General features: G+C 41.3%; 1 protein-coding gene across 1 annotated transcript in view; it reads right to left on the reverse strand.

Moving 5' to 3' along the window:
- The window catches only part of itprid2 (ITPR interacting domain containing 2), a 48,431-nt gene extending 43,616 nt beyond the window's left edge, over positions 1-4,815 (reverse strand). The window contains exon 1 of the mRNA XM_046367681.1: positions 4,664-4,815. The gene's annotated coding sequence lies outside the window, so the exon portion shown is untranslated. The remainder of the gene's footprint in view (positions 1-4,663) is intronic.
- Positions 4,816-18,390: the final 13,575 nt, after the last annotated feature.

Below are 18,390 nucleotides of genomic sequence, written 5' to 3' on the forward strand. Positions count from 1 at the left end.
GGAGCCATGAACTGTAAGGAGGAGTGTCTTAAGTAGGATGCATATAAACTGTGATGTCTGAAATATTTTACGGTCTGATTTCAGCTATACAGAACGTTTGGGAAAGATTAAACTTGGTTAAAGCTTCTCTAGAGTTCGTGAGTTATTTACTCTGAAAAATAAGAACCTAACATGTGTTAGCTGTTATACGAGTGGTTTAAGGAAGGCTGTAGATTGAGCGTTTTCAAGTGAAACGTTAATAACAATGGTTTTGGGAAACAGCTCAGAGATTTAACGATGTTCCTACGAAGGTTCTAACAATGAACTTAGTTAAGTTAAGGAACTTCTTGAGGGCCGGTGGCAGTATTCGGTATTTCAGATGAAAATAGGATATGGATATAATTGGTAGTATTGGATAGAAAAAACACTGAAGTTTCTAAACCTGTTAAAATAATGTCTGTGAGTATAACAAAACTGATACGGCATGCGAAAACCAGAGGAGAATCCATCCGGATTTTTATTTTTTATTTCTTTTTGGGGTGTCTGCCCATCCAAATCCTTGTTTATGAGAAAATCAAAGGAATACCTCCCAGATTGCAGTTCCTAGGGCTTCCACTAGATGTCAACAGTCTTTATAAGGAGTTTCAGGCTTGTTTTTGTTTTTAAATTAGCTAGAATTTGTAGTTTTTCTAGGTGGCTCCAATTTTGTATGTAGTATTGTGGCGTGCATGGATGAGAGTGCGCACTTCGTTATTTATCTCCGGTAAAGAACATACTATTCGCTGTCTTAAATTGAATCGTTTATTTACATATTAGGGTACCTGATGATTGATTAGAAACATTGCTTGACTTGTTTGGACGAAGTTTATTGGTAACTTTTGGGATTCATTTGTATGCATTTTGATTGAGGGATACGGGTGGATTACTGAATCTATCGCGCCAACTAAACTGACTTTTTTGGGGATATAAATAAGGACTTATCGAACAGAACAACCATTTGATGTGTAGCTGGGACCCTTGGGATTGCAAATTTCAAAGGTAAGTGATTATTTTATCGCTATATCTGACTTTCGTGACGCCTCTGCTTGTTTGGAAAATATTTGTAATGCTTTTGTACACGGGGCACTGTCCTCAGATAATCGAAGTTCCGCTTTTAAACTATGTAAGACACTTGTATTTTCCTGAATGTTTAATATAACGATTTTGTATTTTGAATTTGGCGCACTCTGATTTCACCGGATGTTGTCGAATTTGATCCCGGTAATGGGATTTCCGCGCTATTAAGATGCTTTTAGGAAGCCGGGCCCTGGTCATTTCTTTAATGAAGTGCTAATGAACCCCCTTGTCCTGCTCTACAAGGTTAACACGAGTCTCAATCACTCAGTCAGATTGTGTAAAGAAATCCAGGCTACGCGATATGGTTTGTACTGTACCACTCTGAACATCAGGAATGCTTACAGGCTGAAAGCTTATGTAATTCTACATCATGGCTCTGGTTTGGAACCAGCTGTGCTTTGTGAAAAAAAAAAGATTAAAGTACAAAAGGGCAATTCCACAGTAACAATGTTTGGCATTTCTATGCCAAACAAAAAACATTGATTTCAAAGTTTAACAAACCATACAACTCTATGAACAAGGATTAGCCTACTTTTAACAATTTACACTGAACATTTTACAAAAACACATTTCCTGGAAAAACTGTGCAGATGTAAAGTTTGGTAACAGAATTGCCGTAGAATCTCCATCGGTTTTTGTATGTGACCACGTTTTCAAACACTCTTAAAGGGAAATCCACTCACAAGATCTTTTTTTTTTTCATTAGTCCACTGTTAACAGAAGCCCAAATTGTTTTACATGTCAGTACTCATGTTTCAAGACGCAAACTGTCACCGACCACATCATCATGATGCTATCCAAAGTGAAACCACCTTCACCACAGTTGCACACCACGGCTGAAGCTAATTGGCAAAATCATTTGGCTAACTCTTCAAAACTGCGAACACACATCAAACCACACCCGAAACCAACTCACGTTTGAATTCATTGCATGTCCATTTCAGGACAATACTTTTTCTGGTAAACCCCTTTACCATTTGTTTGACAAGAAATCAAAGTGTTTGCTTATTCTTCATTTCTTTTTCTCCTAATCTTATTCCTAATTTTAATGGAGAATGGTTGAAAAATGCATATATGCTTCATCTACATACATTTACATTTAAGTCATTTAGCAGACGCTCTTATCCAGAGCGACTTACATTTCTCAAAAATATAGACTTGACACCTAATTTTAAATGCTCCTATGAACTTCACTTGTTGATTCTAACAGATCTTTTTACATGGAAATTACAAAAAAAATAGATAGAAAGCACATGAATAATTCAATCAAAATATGGCATGCCTTTGAAATCAAAGTCATGAAATGTCTTTAAAAGGCTTGCGAGTTGTTTTATTTTACATGTCCCTAATACTTCAAGCATGAGTCATTCAGTCAGGGGCCTTCTCCTAGAATAATAACAGAGCATTTCTGACATGCAGGCCGGTCTGTTCTTTTTCCTTAACTCTCTCCTGTAGTTAGAAATATAAGCTACTGGCAACACTTTCACAAGTCTGGTAGAAATGTAGTCAATGGTCTCAATGCAGACACGCATCCTCTGATAGTCTACTTGGTGGATCCACCTGTGTTACTTCTGCAAACACTCACTTATCAGCACAGGTGTGGCACACCCACCTGGATGACGTCATCATGAAAAACACAGGCCAAGTCCCAAAGGCCACCCTATTCCCTATATAGTGCACTACTTTTGACCAGGGCCCATATGTCTCTGGTCAGAAGTATTGAACTATGTAGGGAATCAGGTGGCATTTGGGACACACACACACACACAGCATGTGACCCCAAGTCAGATAGGCAGCTAGTTTGCTCAAGGAGGAACGTCTGTGCCCTACTGTTTAATATGTAAGATAAAAACCAACACAGCAGGATAAACTAAAGGGCCCCTAGCCACTGTATAGCTAGCATATACCTCTACCAACTGATGTATATTACTGGTCCTATAACTTAGTTTCAAGTTCTATTGTTTTAGTCCTTGTTGCCACCTTTATTATTCTGTGCATCTTGTAAAGTACTAGACCACTAGCTACCTTTTAATTATTGGTTAATGTTCTTTGCCCTTATTCATTAAAGCCTTTTTTAATGGTTGCTCACAATGTGGAGATGTGATGTAAGTAAATTAGAATGCCACTAGAAATTAAATGTATTATTATTTATATGTATAGGCTGGCCTCTGAAGAGATGACAGACCTCCCATGTGCAATACCTGGATTCAGAGAAGCACGTTGGCGCCGGAGAAAATGCCAGACACTAGTTCTGTCTATAGCCCCAAATACTGTCTGTGTTCGGCTGGCCTCTCAGGAGACTACAGACCTCCTTAGCCCCATTCCTGGTTTTCGAGGAAGCGCATAACCACACACAGCAAAACGTTTATCTTGAACATGTAAAAACATTGTTGTGAACATTTCCTCATACAGGCATCAACCATTAACATAAATGTCATCTACGTTACTTCAAGGATGGGACACTCAGATATACAGTAACCTGTAAACCACTGAATACAAGACATGAGTTCTAAGTCCTGTTTCTCCTGTATGAATAGAATACGTATAAAGTGCTTTACCTACTGTACCTGGAAGTGCTGAATCTCTAAGGCTCTCTCTTTGGTCAATATTATGCAAATGAATTTGCTAATTATACACACAGTTTTTTCTCTCCCACATCTATTCATGAACAGAACATGTAGTAAATAAAGTTATTGAAAAGCAGGCTAAGAGTAGAGGGATTATTACTGCAACTTCTACCCTGTTTAAAGGCGATGTGGACAGTATTTAAACACAACCAAAATACACAGCGAAATTAAAGCATGATATATATGAGTTATGTTTACTCATTGCCTGGGAAGCACACAATGAATAGCTTATAATGCTATATTCTGTCGGGCAGAAATGAGATTTTGAATGAGGAAAGTTCCCTCTCACGACCTCTACAAGTCAGAATGTTAAATAAAATTATATGTTATGTTAAAATATAATTGTATTCAACATTCTAGCTTGTAGAGGTCGTGGCAGGGAAACGTTCCTGATTCAAACGCTCATTTCTGCTCGACGTTGGAGTCCAGGCAAGTTTACTCATTGCATGTTTATAATGTGTCCCATGAGGGGGCGTATGGGACGAGGAATATTGGAAAGGAGATAGGCCTATTGACTTAAACAATTGTAAAACAGTAGGCTACTTCGCTGATGTCTCAGCCTCCAATGTCTGAAAAATAAAGCCTATAGTGGTTACACGTCGGGTCTCACAACATGTCTTGCACAAAAAAAATGTGTAGTCTCCCACCTGAAGTGTTTTTGCCTTTTATCCTAAACTACCTTTCTAAAGGCTATTCGTGACATAACATATCGGGCAGTGTATGCTATGTAATTACATTGTTTTGTGACTTCCATTTGCCATGTACATTTCCAGTTGATATAAAAGTCATCCATTTGTTTCCCAAAAATTACTTGTGGATTGAAATCAGTGACAAGTGAGGTCCATGTGAATTGCATCAGGCAAAGTGCGCCACGGTAAAAGTTTGGCATCAGATTTCGAGTTATCCTCGTATGTTGTTTCCATAAAAACATAAACACTTACCATTGTGATGTGGGTTGAAAAGGGGTTTGAAGCGTTGAAAAGTAACTCCGTTGAACTGGAATTTGACAAACTTTGCCGAAACTTCATTTACGAAGAAAACTAGTCTTCCGCTTCCGGAGGGAGTAAAGTAACATAACAAGGGGCGGGCGGCCAGCGAGTCTGTATTCATATCTAGGATGAGATGACGTCTTCCACTAGGATATTCTGTAACCTGCTGGTGGTATACGCGTAGTGCAAACAGTAAAATACAGTAGGCGCCTAGTAATAGTAAATTACAATATGTGAATGTATTTGAACTTCCTCGGAGCAGGTCCTGACAATACAACAAAATGTAATAACTTTATTTTTCCCAGAGTGTAGGAGCCACTTTGGCCTCGCCTGCATTTGATATTGTTTTGTTTTGTAGACTATAGTTAGTCTGTCTTTGTATATTCTACTTAATTTGTACACTAGAGCAGGGGTTTTCAAACCTATCCCCGGGACTCCTGATTGATTTGTTCTGCAACTTCACCTGCCTCATTGCCTTTAACATTATGCCAGGTGGTGTGCTGCCATACTCTATTTTCTTTGATCATTTCTAACCATTTTTCTTTCCTTCCCCACTTTATTTCTTTCTTTCCTTCCTTCTTCCTTCCTTCAAAAACACATTTCCTCATTGCAATGACATATTCATTACAGGCTTACTATGCCCACCTCCATGTCTACTATCCTTGTTGCCACAATGCAATTCATAACACCATACTAAATTCACAACACTGTATGAAGTAGCGTGTGTGTGTGTGTGTGTGTGTGTGTGTGTGTGTGTGTGTGTGTGTGTGTGTGTGTGCGTGCGTGCGTGCGTGCGTGCGTGCGTGCGTGCGTGCGTGCGTGCGTGCGTGCGTGCGTGCGTGCGTGCGTGCGTGTGTGTGTGTGTGTGTGTGTGTGTGTGTGTGTGTGTGTGTGTGTGTGTGTGCGTACGTGCATGTGTGTGTGTGTGTGTGTGTGGATATACTGTCTCATACAGTAGGCATGTAGTGTGTTAGTAGATACCCCCACACACACACACCAGGGCCTGTCTTGTGTAGTCCAGGGATATGTCTGCTGCTCTAAACTATACGTGTATATGATAATCCATTTACAGTAACATTTTATGCTATTATCAGAGCTGATTACACAATATCACAATGTTTTTTGAACATGTTCTATGTGTCTATGTATACTGGGGCAAATTGTCACATGTGGAGACTTGTGAAGATCATTGAGACACTTGTCCCAAACTGACATGTGTGCTATTGTTGGCTAAATCTCAAGGTTAGCTCAACATAGGAGTGCAACTAAAGTATCAAAAGACACGTTATTGTCTCCATTACTCAGTGCAAAATTATAATTTTGAACATTCATACCTAAAACAAAAATATTGCATAAAATGTGATGTGACAATTTTTTAATTGCAGGGCAAGGGGCGAGGGAGGAAGGAAGGAATTTTAAATGGACCACATTTGCCCGGATATTCGTCCTCGTTTATCCCACGAAGATTGTGTTTTCAGCCACTGGTAACTTGTGGGTGCTTTATATGCGCTACAGTCAATTATGATTGCATGTCTACTTGTATTAAATATATAATTATATATATACCCGAGATGGCATAGCAGTTCAGACGTCTTTTGTCCTCGTCTTGTCGTGTCCTGTATATATATATATATATTTACAACTTTTTTTCACATACATTTTTTTATTTTCCATCAACTCATCTTCAAAACACTCTCCTGCAACCCGCCTCACCAATTTATATTTATAAATAAGTATTATTTACCTCAAATCTGCAATCCTCCAAGAAGCTAGCCAGAAGCTAGCCAGAAGCTAGCCAGAAGCTAGCCAGAAGCTAGCCAGAAGCTAGCCAGAAACTCCAAGAAGCTAGCCAGGAGCTAGCTAGAAGCTAATCAGAAGCTAGTTCAGAAGCTAGTTGGCTTCTTTACTGGCAAATCGTTAGTATTCAGCTAACCACGGTTTGTGGTCATCAGCCATCCTTTAGCTTGAAAATCTATCGCCAGTTTTGTATGGCGCAGCGCGGCTCGGAACGGAACATACCGGACCAATTTTTCTCTCCATGTCCTTGGATTTCAACTGCTCTCTGGACATTCATTCCCGGATCTCACAGCTAGCCAGCTGCTATCCGTGTGTCTATCTGCTCTCGTCGATTCCGGAGCAAACATCAATTACTCCGGAGCTAGCCAGCTCCGTAAATCACTCCTGAGCTCCGTCAATCACTCCTGGGCTGCAGTCACCTATCCGGACCCGTTTTACTGCCTACGCGGAGCCCCACCGGGCCTTCACAACTGGACTGCCGACGTTATCTACCCAAAGGAGTTATCCGGCTGGCTCCTCCGTCTCGACGTTACCTGAACGCCCATCTGCGGCCTGCTAACCGTTAGCTGTCTTACCGGCAGCTCTCAGAATAGACAATCGGACAATTTATTTATTTTTATTATTATTATTATGTTTATTATTGGGCCTCTATAACTATATCTATTGTTTTTATTTTATTTTAGTTGTTGTGTGATTTGGACTAATTCCCTCTACCACACGGAACCCCACTAATCTACTGACGGAACGCAAGAGGTGGCTAACAACAGACCCCCTTCCTATGCTAGCTTGCTACCGATGTCCTGGCTAGCTGTCTAAATCGCCTTGACCCCGAAAACCAACCACTCCACTCTCTGGACTCTTTTGATCACTCGACTAAGGATGCCTCTCCTTAATGTCAATATGTCTTGTCCATTGCTGTTCTGGTTAGTGTTTATTGGCTTATTCCACTGTAGAGCCTCTAGTCCTGCTCACTATACATTATCCAATTTATTAGTTCCACCACCCACACATGCAATGACATCTCCTGGTTTCAATGATGTTTCTAGAGACAATATCTCTCTCTTCATCACTCAATACCTAGGTTTACCTCCACTGTATTCACATCCTACCATACCTTTGTCTGTACATTATACCTTGATGCTATTTTATCGCCCCCAGAAACCTCCTTTTACTCTCTGTTCCAGACGTTATAGACGACCAATTCTTATTGCTTTTAGCCGTACCCTTATTCTTCTCCTCATATGTTCCTCTGGCGATGTAGAGGTGAATCCAGGCCCTGCAATGCCTAGCTCCACTTCTATTCCCCAGGCGCTCTCTTTTGATGACTTCTGTAACCGTAATAGCCTTGGTTTCATGCATGTTAACATTAGAAGCCTCCACCCTAAGTTTGTTCTATTCACTGCTTTAGCACACTCTGCCAACCCGGATGTTCTAGCTGTGTCTGAATCCTGGCTTAGGAAGACCACCAAAAATTCTGAAATTTTAATTCCAAATTACAACATTTTCAGACAAGATAGAACTGCCAAAGGGGGCGGTGTTGCAATCTACTGCAAAGATAGCCTGCAGAGTTCTGTCCTACTATCCAGGTCTGTACCCAAACAATTTGAACTTCTACTTCTAAAAATCCACCTCTCTAAAAACAAGTCTCTCACCGTTGCCGCCTGCTATAGACAACCCTCTGCCCCCAGCTGTGCTCTGGACACCATATGTGAACTGATTGCCCCCCATCTATCTTCAGAGCTCGTGCTGCTAGGCGACCTAAATTGGAACATGCTTAACACCCCAGCCATCCTACAATCTAAACTTGATGCCCTCAATCTCACTCAAATTATCAATGAACCTACCAGGTACCCCCCCAAAGCCTTAAACACGGGCACCCTCATAGATATCATCCTAACCAACTTCCCCTCTAAATACACCTCTGCTGTCTTCAACCAAGATCTCAGCGATCACTGCCTCATTGCCTGCATCCGTAATGGGTCAGCGGTCAAACGACCTCCACTCATCACTGTAAAACGCTCCCTGAAACACTTCAGCGAGCAGGCCTTTCTAATCGACCTGGCCGGGGTATCCTTGAAGGATATTGATCTCATCCCGTCAGTAGAGGATGCCTGGATATTTTTTAAAAATGCCTTCCTAACCATCTTAAATAAACATGCCCCATTCAAGAAATTTAGAACCAGGAACAGATATAGCCCTTGGTTCTCCCCAGACCTGACTGCCCTTAACCAACACAAAAACATCCTATGGCGTTCTGCATTAGCATCGAACAGCCCCCGTGATATGCAGCTATTCAGGGAAGCTAGAAACCGTTATACACAGGCAGTTAGAAAAGCCAAGGCTAGCTTTTTCAAGCAGAAATTTGCTTCCTGCAACACTAACTCAAAAAAGTTCTGGGACACTGTAAAGTCCATGGAGAATAAGAACAACTCCTCCCAGCTGCCCACTGCACTGAAGATAGGAAACACTGTCACCACTGATAAATCCACCATAATTGAGAATTTCAATAAGCATTTTTCTACGGCTGGCCATGCTTTCCACCTGGCTACTCCTACCCCGGTCAACAGCACTGCACCCCCAACAGCAACTCGCCCAAGCCTTCCCCATTTCTCCTTCTCCCAAATCCATTCTGCTGATGTTCTGAAAGAGCTGAAAAATCTGGACCCCTACAAATCAGCCGGGCTAGACAATCTGGACCCTTTCTTTCTAAAATTATCTGCCGAAATTGTTGCCACCCCTATTACTAGCCTGTTCAACCTCTCTTTCGTGTCGTCTGAGATTCCCAAAGATTGGAAAGCAGCTGCGGTCATCCCCCTCTTCAAAGGGGGGGACACTCTTGACCCAAACTGCTACAGACCTATATCTATCCTACCATGCCTTTCTAAGGTCTTCGAAAGCCAAGTCAACAAACAGATTACCGACCATTTCGAATCTAACCATACCTTCTCTGCTATGCAATCTGGTTTCAGAGCTGGTCATGGGTGCACCTCAGCCACGCTCAAGGTCCTAAACGATATCTTAACCGCCATCGATAAGAAACATTACTGTGCAGCCGTATTCATTGATCTGGCCAAGGCTTTCGATTCTGTCAACCACCACATCCTCATCGGCAGACTCAACAGCCTTGGTTTCTCAAATGATTGCCTCGCCTGGTTCACCAACTACTTCTCTGATAGAGTTCAGTGTGTCAAATCGGAGGGTCTGCTGTCCGGACCTCTGGCAGTCTCTATGGGGGTGCCACAGGGTTCAATTCTTGGACCGACTCTCTTCTCTGTATACATCAATGAGGTCGCTCTTGCTGCTGGTGAGTCCCTGATCCACCTCTACGCAGACGACACCATTCTGTATACTTCCGGCCCTTCTTTGGACACTGTGTTAACAACCCTCCAGGCAAGCTTCAATGCCATACAACTCTCCTCCGTGGCCTCCAATTGCTCTTAAATACAAGTAAAACTAAATCCATGCTCTTCAACCGATCGCTACCTGCACCTACCCGCCTGTCCAACATCACTACTCTGGACGGCTCTGACTTAGAATACGTGGACAACTACAAATACTTAGGTGTCTGGTTAGACTGTAAACTCTCCTTCCAGACCCATATCAAACATCTCCAATCCAAAGTTAAATCTAGAATTGGCTTCCTATTTCGCAACAAAGCATCTTTCACTCATGCTGCCAAACATACCCTTGTAAAACTGACCATCCTACCAATCCTCGACTTTGGCGATGTCATTTACAAAATAGCCTCCAATACCCTACTCAACAAATTGGATGCAGTCTATCACAGTGCAATCCGTTTTGTCACCAAAGCCCCATATACTACCCACCATTGCGACCTGTACGCTCTCGTTGGCTGGCCCTCGCTTCATACTCGTCGCCAAACCCACTGGCTCCATGTCATCTACAAGACCCTGCTAGGTAAAGTCCCCCCTTATCTCAGCTCGCTGGTCACCATAGCATCTCCCACCTGTAGCACACACTCCAGCAGGTATATCTCTCTAGTCACCCCCAAAACCAATTCTTTCTTTGGCCGCCTCTCCTTCCAGTTCTCTGCTGCCAGTGACTGGAACAAACGGCAAAAATCTCTGAAACTGGAAACACTTATCTCCCTCACTAGCTTTAAGCACCAACTGTCACAGCAGCTCACAGATTACTGCACCTGTACATAGCCCACCTATAATTTAGCCCAAACAACTACCTCTTTCCCAACTGTATTTAATTAATTTATTTATTTTGCTCCTTTGCACCCCATTATTTTTATGTCTACTTTGCACATTCTTCCATTGCAAATCTACCATTCCAGTGTTTTACTCGCTATATTGTATTTACTTTGCCACCATGGCCTTTTTTGCCTTTACCTCCCTTCTCACCTCATTTGCTCACATTGTATATAGACTTGTTTATACTGTATTATTGACTGTATGTTTGTTTTACTCCATGTGTAACTCTGTGTCGTTGTATCTGTCGAACTGCTTTGCTTTATCTTGGCCAGGTCGCAATTGTAAATGAGAACTTGTTCTCAACTTGCCTACCTGGTTAAATAAAGGTGAAATAAATAAATAAAATAAAAAAACTTTTGCCCACATGTGAACACGAAGTTGACCATAGAAAATGTAAGTCACATAAAGTAGCTATTTGAGATTGCGCCTCTCATGTTAGAGGTATGAACAGTTTGACCATTTACCCGAATGACAATTTACCTTGCACACATGACTGTAAGTCGCTTTGGATAAAAGCGTCTGCTAAATGGCATATATTATTATTATATTATTACCTTGTTCTCCCCTACAACTTTATAGCATAGTCCTCTGTAGCTCAGTTGGTAGAGCATGGCGCTTGTAACGCCAGGGTAGTGGGTTCGAATCCCCGGGACCACCCATACGTAGAATGTATGCACACATGACTGTAAGTCGCTTTGGATAAAAGCGTCTGCTAAATGGCATATATTATTATTATTATTATAAGATTAAAAGTCAAATAAAAGCTCACCTGCTGCCTCCGACGTAATGTTTCATATCCACCACAAGATGACGCCATTGTATTTCCAATGCAACCGCAGGCAGCATCCTTCAAAAAAAAGAACACTTTTAAGGAAGCGAAAAACATGTATTGCTCTGTTGTGCGAAATACAGATCTCTGACAGTGTGCCTGTGCACATATCAGTGACCGTGACGTCAAGGTTTCCCTCACCCACGCTAATTAAAATATTATGGACACATATGATGTGTTCCCGTTCTTAACGAATAAACAACGACATTTCATGATTTCATCACATATTCGAGTGGCACCTGTGTTCCTTAATTACAAAAACAAAAGTTACGATTACCGTTGTATTGTCTTCTTCGAAGAACGTAGTAAAACAGATAAAGGAAAGATGTAATTATGATATATGGGTGACTGTTATCTGTGTTTTAATAGAACAACAAGACATACAATTAAAGTTCCCAACATTTTACAACATTGATCCCTTGAACATTATTATTGCCTTTACGAAGAGGTGCGTTTTTTTTAACTTAAAATAATTGATTTCTTTACTTTTTCCCAAACTTTTATTCCAATTCAAATCAAATTGTATTTGTCACATGCGTCGAATACAACAGGTGTAGATAGACCTTACAGTGAATGCTTACATACACTACAGCTGCACACACTCTGTGTAGTGCACTATTGGACATCATTCTGAGTTCCCTACAAATTATAATGCTTTTATACTACTTTCATTATTATTATATTACAACTATAGGCCTAATATGTTCATATTTATATTACGACATAGTGATAATACTAACACTATTATGATTATTATTTATTGTTATTTATTAGGATATTGGTGTTATAATTAATTTCCCTAATAAACTATATAGATCATGTGCACTCCATAGGGGTTCAGGCAGGGACGTTTATGCAGCAGGTGGTCACCTGCTATATGAAACCCCCGGAAGTGTTCTTAGCATATTATTGAAACCAAAATCCATCCCGCTATGGGCCACAGCTGAGTCCCGAGCCAAGATTTTACTGTACACATCCCAAATGGCACCACATTCCCTACATAGTGCACTACTTTTGACCAGAGCCCTATATTCGCCCTGGTCACAACTAGTGCAATACATAGGGATTAGGGTGGCATTTGGGACATTACCACTGTCTGCACCTTCCAGCGTGATTTATTACACGCCAATACCAAATAACTAATCAGTGGTCTAACTAATTAATGCACATTTTTGCATAAGCAATTAGTGCGATGAAAGTGAATTAATTCCGTTTAGCATTTCATTGCAATCTAAGCGTCTATTCAAGCGGATGGGCATTAGTGAAGACTTGGAGTAGGGACTCAGGATGGTTACCTGCTCTGAGACAAGGCCGGACGGGGTTCTGATTAGGGAATGGAAGGTCAGATCCTCATATTCAAATAGCTGCAATGGGTTTAGGTTTTGTTTGCAACCAAACACCGAGTTGAACACAATGCATGTTCTCTCTGGTGAGACGGAATAAGGATTCGTTAGGATACTATGCTATGAGGTCACTGGGAAAACGGCTTGCTTTGAATGATTCTGACACAATATAAACCTGGTTTATATTTTTGCATTTAATTTTTGGTTTTAAGAGCAAACAATAAAGTATCATATTATTGAGCACATAATACATGAATAATATTTGCAAAAAAAGACAACACTATTACAATATGGCTACAATATAAAGGAATTAGTTGAATTTGCACACTTCTATTTGTGTCTTAAAACGCTTGGCAAATATATTTAGCTAATATGCTCAACCGATAGCCTGGTCTTAGGGCGGTCAACAGAGTTTCATAACATTTGAGGATAAATCCCGACGGCCAGGGACTGAGGGGTTTGCGGGCCTGAGAAAAAAAATAGCATTTTCGAAAATAATTTCCTGCAATTCTACGTAACTTTACATGACTGTAGACATTTCAATAATGTTTTTTATACCACACAAAATGACAAGCTACTCTGACATTGACATACTGAGATCAATAAAAAGGATGACCCATGTCTTCGATGCAACCAATAGCATAGGCCAATGAAAATACATATCTCAAGCCTACAATATGATAAGGAAATTATAGTTTCTAGTGGCATTCACTTATTATACATTTTTTTTCCCTCAATTGTATTTTGAAATAATAAAAAATATAATTTAGCTGCTGGCTGCTGTTCATTGACAGCCACATTGACACCAGCAACAACTCAACAATCATCTGTTTGATATTTGCCGCGCAGGCTGACCATTTGCTTGATTCCCAACTCTAGGCATATGCGCTCATAAAGTGACAAAACACAATCAACAGCAACACATTTTTTAAATACGCTATTAATCATCTGTGGCTAAATTATGCTCTATGGTGTAGTATTTGCAATGATTTCATGTATTTCTGTAGAGACAGAAGTAATTATATAATTTGGCAAATGTATTTCAATTTATCTGCGGCACTTCCAGCACCTCTTCCTGAAAACGCACGAAATTTGCTGAAATGCATTATGTACATATATGCACGAATTGAATGTGAGATTGTGTTGCTTCCTGCGGTGCTATGTTTAATTCCGTACGCTGTGCTCTCTCTCCCTAAGGCCAAATAATCAACGCTTCTTGTTATTAATTGAATAGATTGTGGTCAGTAACCAAATAGGATATTATTGTGTAGGTAGGCCTACTGTTACAATAATATTTAAAATAATCTATCAGCAAGTAGCCTTGCCTACACTTACAAGATAATAAATGCAGTAAATCAATGAAGCCAAGAAAATATGTCAAAATTACTTGATAGCCTATAGGAAAGGTGTAAAAGTGGATTCACATCAGTAGACTAAGTGAAATGCAGAAAGTTATTGGAAAGTTCAGGAAAACATCAGGGAAGCTCATCAGGTAGGCTGTAGGCCTAATGTGTGTGTGTGTGTGTGTGTGTGTGTGTGTGTGTGTGTGTGTGTGTGTGTGTGTGTGTGTGTGTGTGTGTGTGTGTGTGTGTGTGTGTGTGTGTGTGTGTGTGTGTGTGTGTGTGTGTGTGTGTGTGTGTGTGTGTGTGTGTGTGTGTGTGTGTGTGTGTGTGTGTGTGTGTGTGTGTGTGTGTGTGTGTGTGCATTGCTTTCAATTGCTAGACTAATGATCACTAGCACTCACCTCGACTTAGCTAACATTTCCCAGCATAATTGTAACTAAAAAATCCAAATAGGAGATTCAGTGCAAACAACAATCTGACATTGATTGGCTTATCAAGGCTTGTCTCAAAGCAGCAAGGATCCTGTCCTAATCAAAACATAGCTGGAACTATCAGTTGACTACACATGGCAATTGCTTTACATTTATTATAACCAGTGGTGTAGTGCTATCTTTTAGGTAGCCTAACAGAGCACAAGTTTGTATTATTATTACATCATCATTTCTGAATGAAAGTTGGTACCTACATGTAGCCTATTGTAGGCTATAAAATCATTGTAGAATATACATACAATAGACCTACATGCACGATTCCATATGCCTACACATAAGTGGCTCAATTAAAATTTTATATTTTTTCAATCCTAAAACACCAGATTAGGCCTACCTTATTACAAATTAGGCCGTCATCACTGTCAATCATGAATAATACTTCTTCACACTTTACAGGTAAAATGTCCATGCTGAATGCATGCCAACCATTGGATCCCAATCTGTTTCATGTGAATATGCATTTCGATCTTCTTGAATGATGTAGGCTAAGTAGCCTAACTACTGTTCCATCGAATTTTAGAGCAGATGGAGTTGAACACAGCCACCTGCATTTTGTTTCATTCAAAGCACATTTTAGACTACGGCACCTGCTGTTAAATTATATTCCCATGAGAAAAATCCTAAATTGTCATAAGAAATTAAGTGGTGTTTTTGGAATTCGTTTTGTTATGTAAAATACTAATGAATCATTAAGTAATCTTGCAAGACATAGCACCATTCTGAGAAGTGGCTGAGCGTGGAAGTGGCACTACACTCTGATTATAACCGTTGGGTGACTTCGGGAGTTTCAGCTCTAACCACAGCTTAAATGTCTCACTCAGTTGACAGCATTTTTTTTACACCATCGCAGCAGTGCAAAATATTCGGGGCTGACCCAAAAAGTCAGGTCTTACAGTGTATTATTGAGGCCTAAGTTAGTAATAACGGTCTGTAAAACACTCAAACAAATTGTTTCGTTTAGTTGTTGTTTTCCCCCTTTAGAGCAGCCCACGTTAGGGTTTTTGCCCCAGCACTACACAGCCGATTCAAATAGCCAGCAGGGGGACAGAACCGAGTTTGGGAAACCCTTCTTTGGCGGTGTTGAAGTGCTGTGGGCGGTGTTGAAAATCTCAACCGTCTTCTACCACAGTTTACATGGTCATAGAAATATATAGTCTGGGAAAATGTGTGATGGACCTTCTTCTAGCATTCTAGCAGGGTACTTTCGACCAACACAATTTACCCTGGTGTTATGAAAGAATCAAGATAAGGTGTTCCCTGCTTCTCTCTCAGGCAGTACTTCGAGGGGATCAGGTTCTGTGGCCACTTGAAGATTACCTAGTTCACCAAGCGGAGCCGTGCTCTGTGCTACTCAACAGGGCAATTTTAAAAGACCCTGTTAAATATGGACCCACGGGGATGATTCAGAGCCGAGCAAACTGTGTGAAAGTGTTTTTCTTGGGGTGTCAGACACTATGGAGTTTAACTTTAGGCATTTTGATGGAGATTGTTGCTGCCCGTAGCATTGAATGCAAGGGAAGCCAGCGAGGATTTGTCCTCCCTTGATAAAGAAAGTATAACATAATAGCCAATCAGCATTGAGCTAAAGTGAGTGAGCTAAACTGTGAATGGTCCTGCTGTGCCAGTTTGGATTTGGCGTCACTCCTACTAAATCGCATTGAGAGCATATGTCATTGACAGAAAAAAAACTTGAATTGTTGCATCTGATTGTGTTGTTTTCCAGTGTTTACCTAGCTAGCTAAAATTGTCCCTTTCCTAAGTTTGCCATGGATGGAAATTGGGATTTGGACTTGTGGTTTACTTAATTCTCCATACTGGGCAATTCTCCATACTGTTAAAATGGCGCAGAAGAGGATGGCTGACGTTTTACATGCTTCTAACCAATTGTGCTATTTTGTTCGTTTTTTTAGTTGTTTGTAACTTTAAAAAAAACTATTTTGTACATTATGTTGCTGCTACCGTCTCCGACTCACCAAGAACTGAAATAAGCTTTTTTCTTTAACAAGTGCGACGAGAAGGATATACTGCTCTCCCGGGAACAGGCCCAGATCCCCGTCATTTGCGTGAAGAAAAGACGGAGGAAAAGAGGATGCAGATCGGGCTGACTTCTGAGATTCCGTATACGAGCGAGTAAACTCCCACTGCCATCCATTCTACTTGCTAACATGCAATCATTGGAAAACAAAATTGATAACCTACTATTACGAATATCCTACCAACGGGACATTAAGAACTGTAATATCTTATGTTTCACCGATTTGTGGCTGACGAACAACATGGATAATATAGAACTGGAGTGATTTCCATGCACTGGCAGAACAGAGAAGCTACGTCTGGTAAGACGAGGGGTGGGTGTGTGTCTTTTTGTCAACAAGCTGTAGACCACAAGCAAAAACTAAAGCAGTACGTACCAGTGACTCGCTCAATATGGAAGTGGTCAGATGATGCGGATGCTACGCTACAGGACTGTTTTGCTAGCACTGACAGGAAAATGTTCCGGGTTTCATCCAATGGCATTGGGGAGTACACCATCTCAGTCATCAGCTTTATCAATAAGTGCATTGACGACATCATCCCCAAAGTGACCGTACATATATCCCAACCAGAAGCCATGGATTATAGGCTACATCCACATCGAGCTAAAGGCTAGTGCTGCCGTTTTCAAGGAGCGGGACATTAATCTGGACACTTATAAGAAATTCCGCTATGCCCTCAGACGAACCATCAAACAAGCAAAGGATCAATACCGGATTAAGATTGAATCCTACTACACCGGCTCTGACACTCGTCGGATGTGGCAGAGCTTGAAAACTATTGTGGTCTAGAAAGGGAAACCCAGATGCGAGCTGCCCAGTGACGAGCTGAATGCCTTTTATGCTTGCTTCGAGGCAAGCAACACTGAAGCATGTGCGAGAGCACCAGCTGTTCTGGATTACTGTGTGATAACGTTCTCGGTAGCCAATGTGAGCAAGACCTTTAAACAGGTCAACATTCACAAAGCCGCGGGGCCAGATGGATTTCCAGGACGTGTACTCAAAGCATGCGCTGATCAACTGGCAAGTGTCTTCAATTAAATTTTCAACCTCTCCCTAACTACATGTTTCAAGCAGACCATCATAGTCCCTGTGCCCAAGGAAGCGAAGGTAACCTGCCTAAATGATTACCGCCCATAGCACTCACGTTGGTAGCCATGAAGTGCTTTGAAAGGCTGGTCATGACTCACATCAACGGCATCCTCCTAGATACCCTAGACCCACTCCAATTCGCATACCGCCCCAACAGATCCACAGATGAGGCATTCTCAATCACACTCCACACTGCCCTTTCCCACCTGGACAAAAGGAACACCTATGTGAGAATGCTGTTCATTGACTACAGCTCAGAGTTCAACACCATAGCACCCACGAAGCTCATCACTAAGCTAAAGACCCTGGGACTAAACACTTTCCTCTGCAACTTCCTGACGGGCCACCCCCAGGGGGTAAGGGTGGCAACAGCACATCTGCCACGCTGATCCTCAACACTGGGGCCCCTCAGGGGAGTGTACTTAGTCTCCTCCTGTATTCCCTGTTCACCCACGACTGCATGGCCAAACACAACTCCAACACCATCATGAAGTTTGCTGACAACACAACAGTGGTAGGCCTGATCACAAA

Source organism: Oncorhynchus gorbuscha, linkage group LG01 (assembly GCF_021184085.1).
Source record: "Oncorhynchus gorbuscha isolate QuinsamMale2020 ecotype Even-year linkage group LG01, OgorEven_v1.0, whole genome shotgun sequence".
Taxonomy (NCBI): Eukaryota; Metazoa; Chordata; class Actinopteri; order Salmoniformes; family Salmonidae; genus Oncorhynchus; species Oncorhynchus gorbuscha.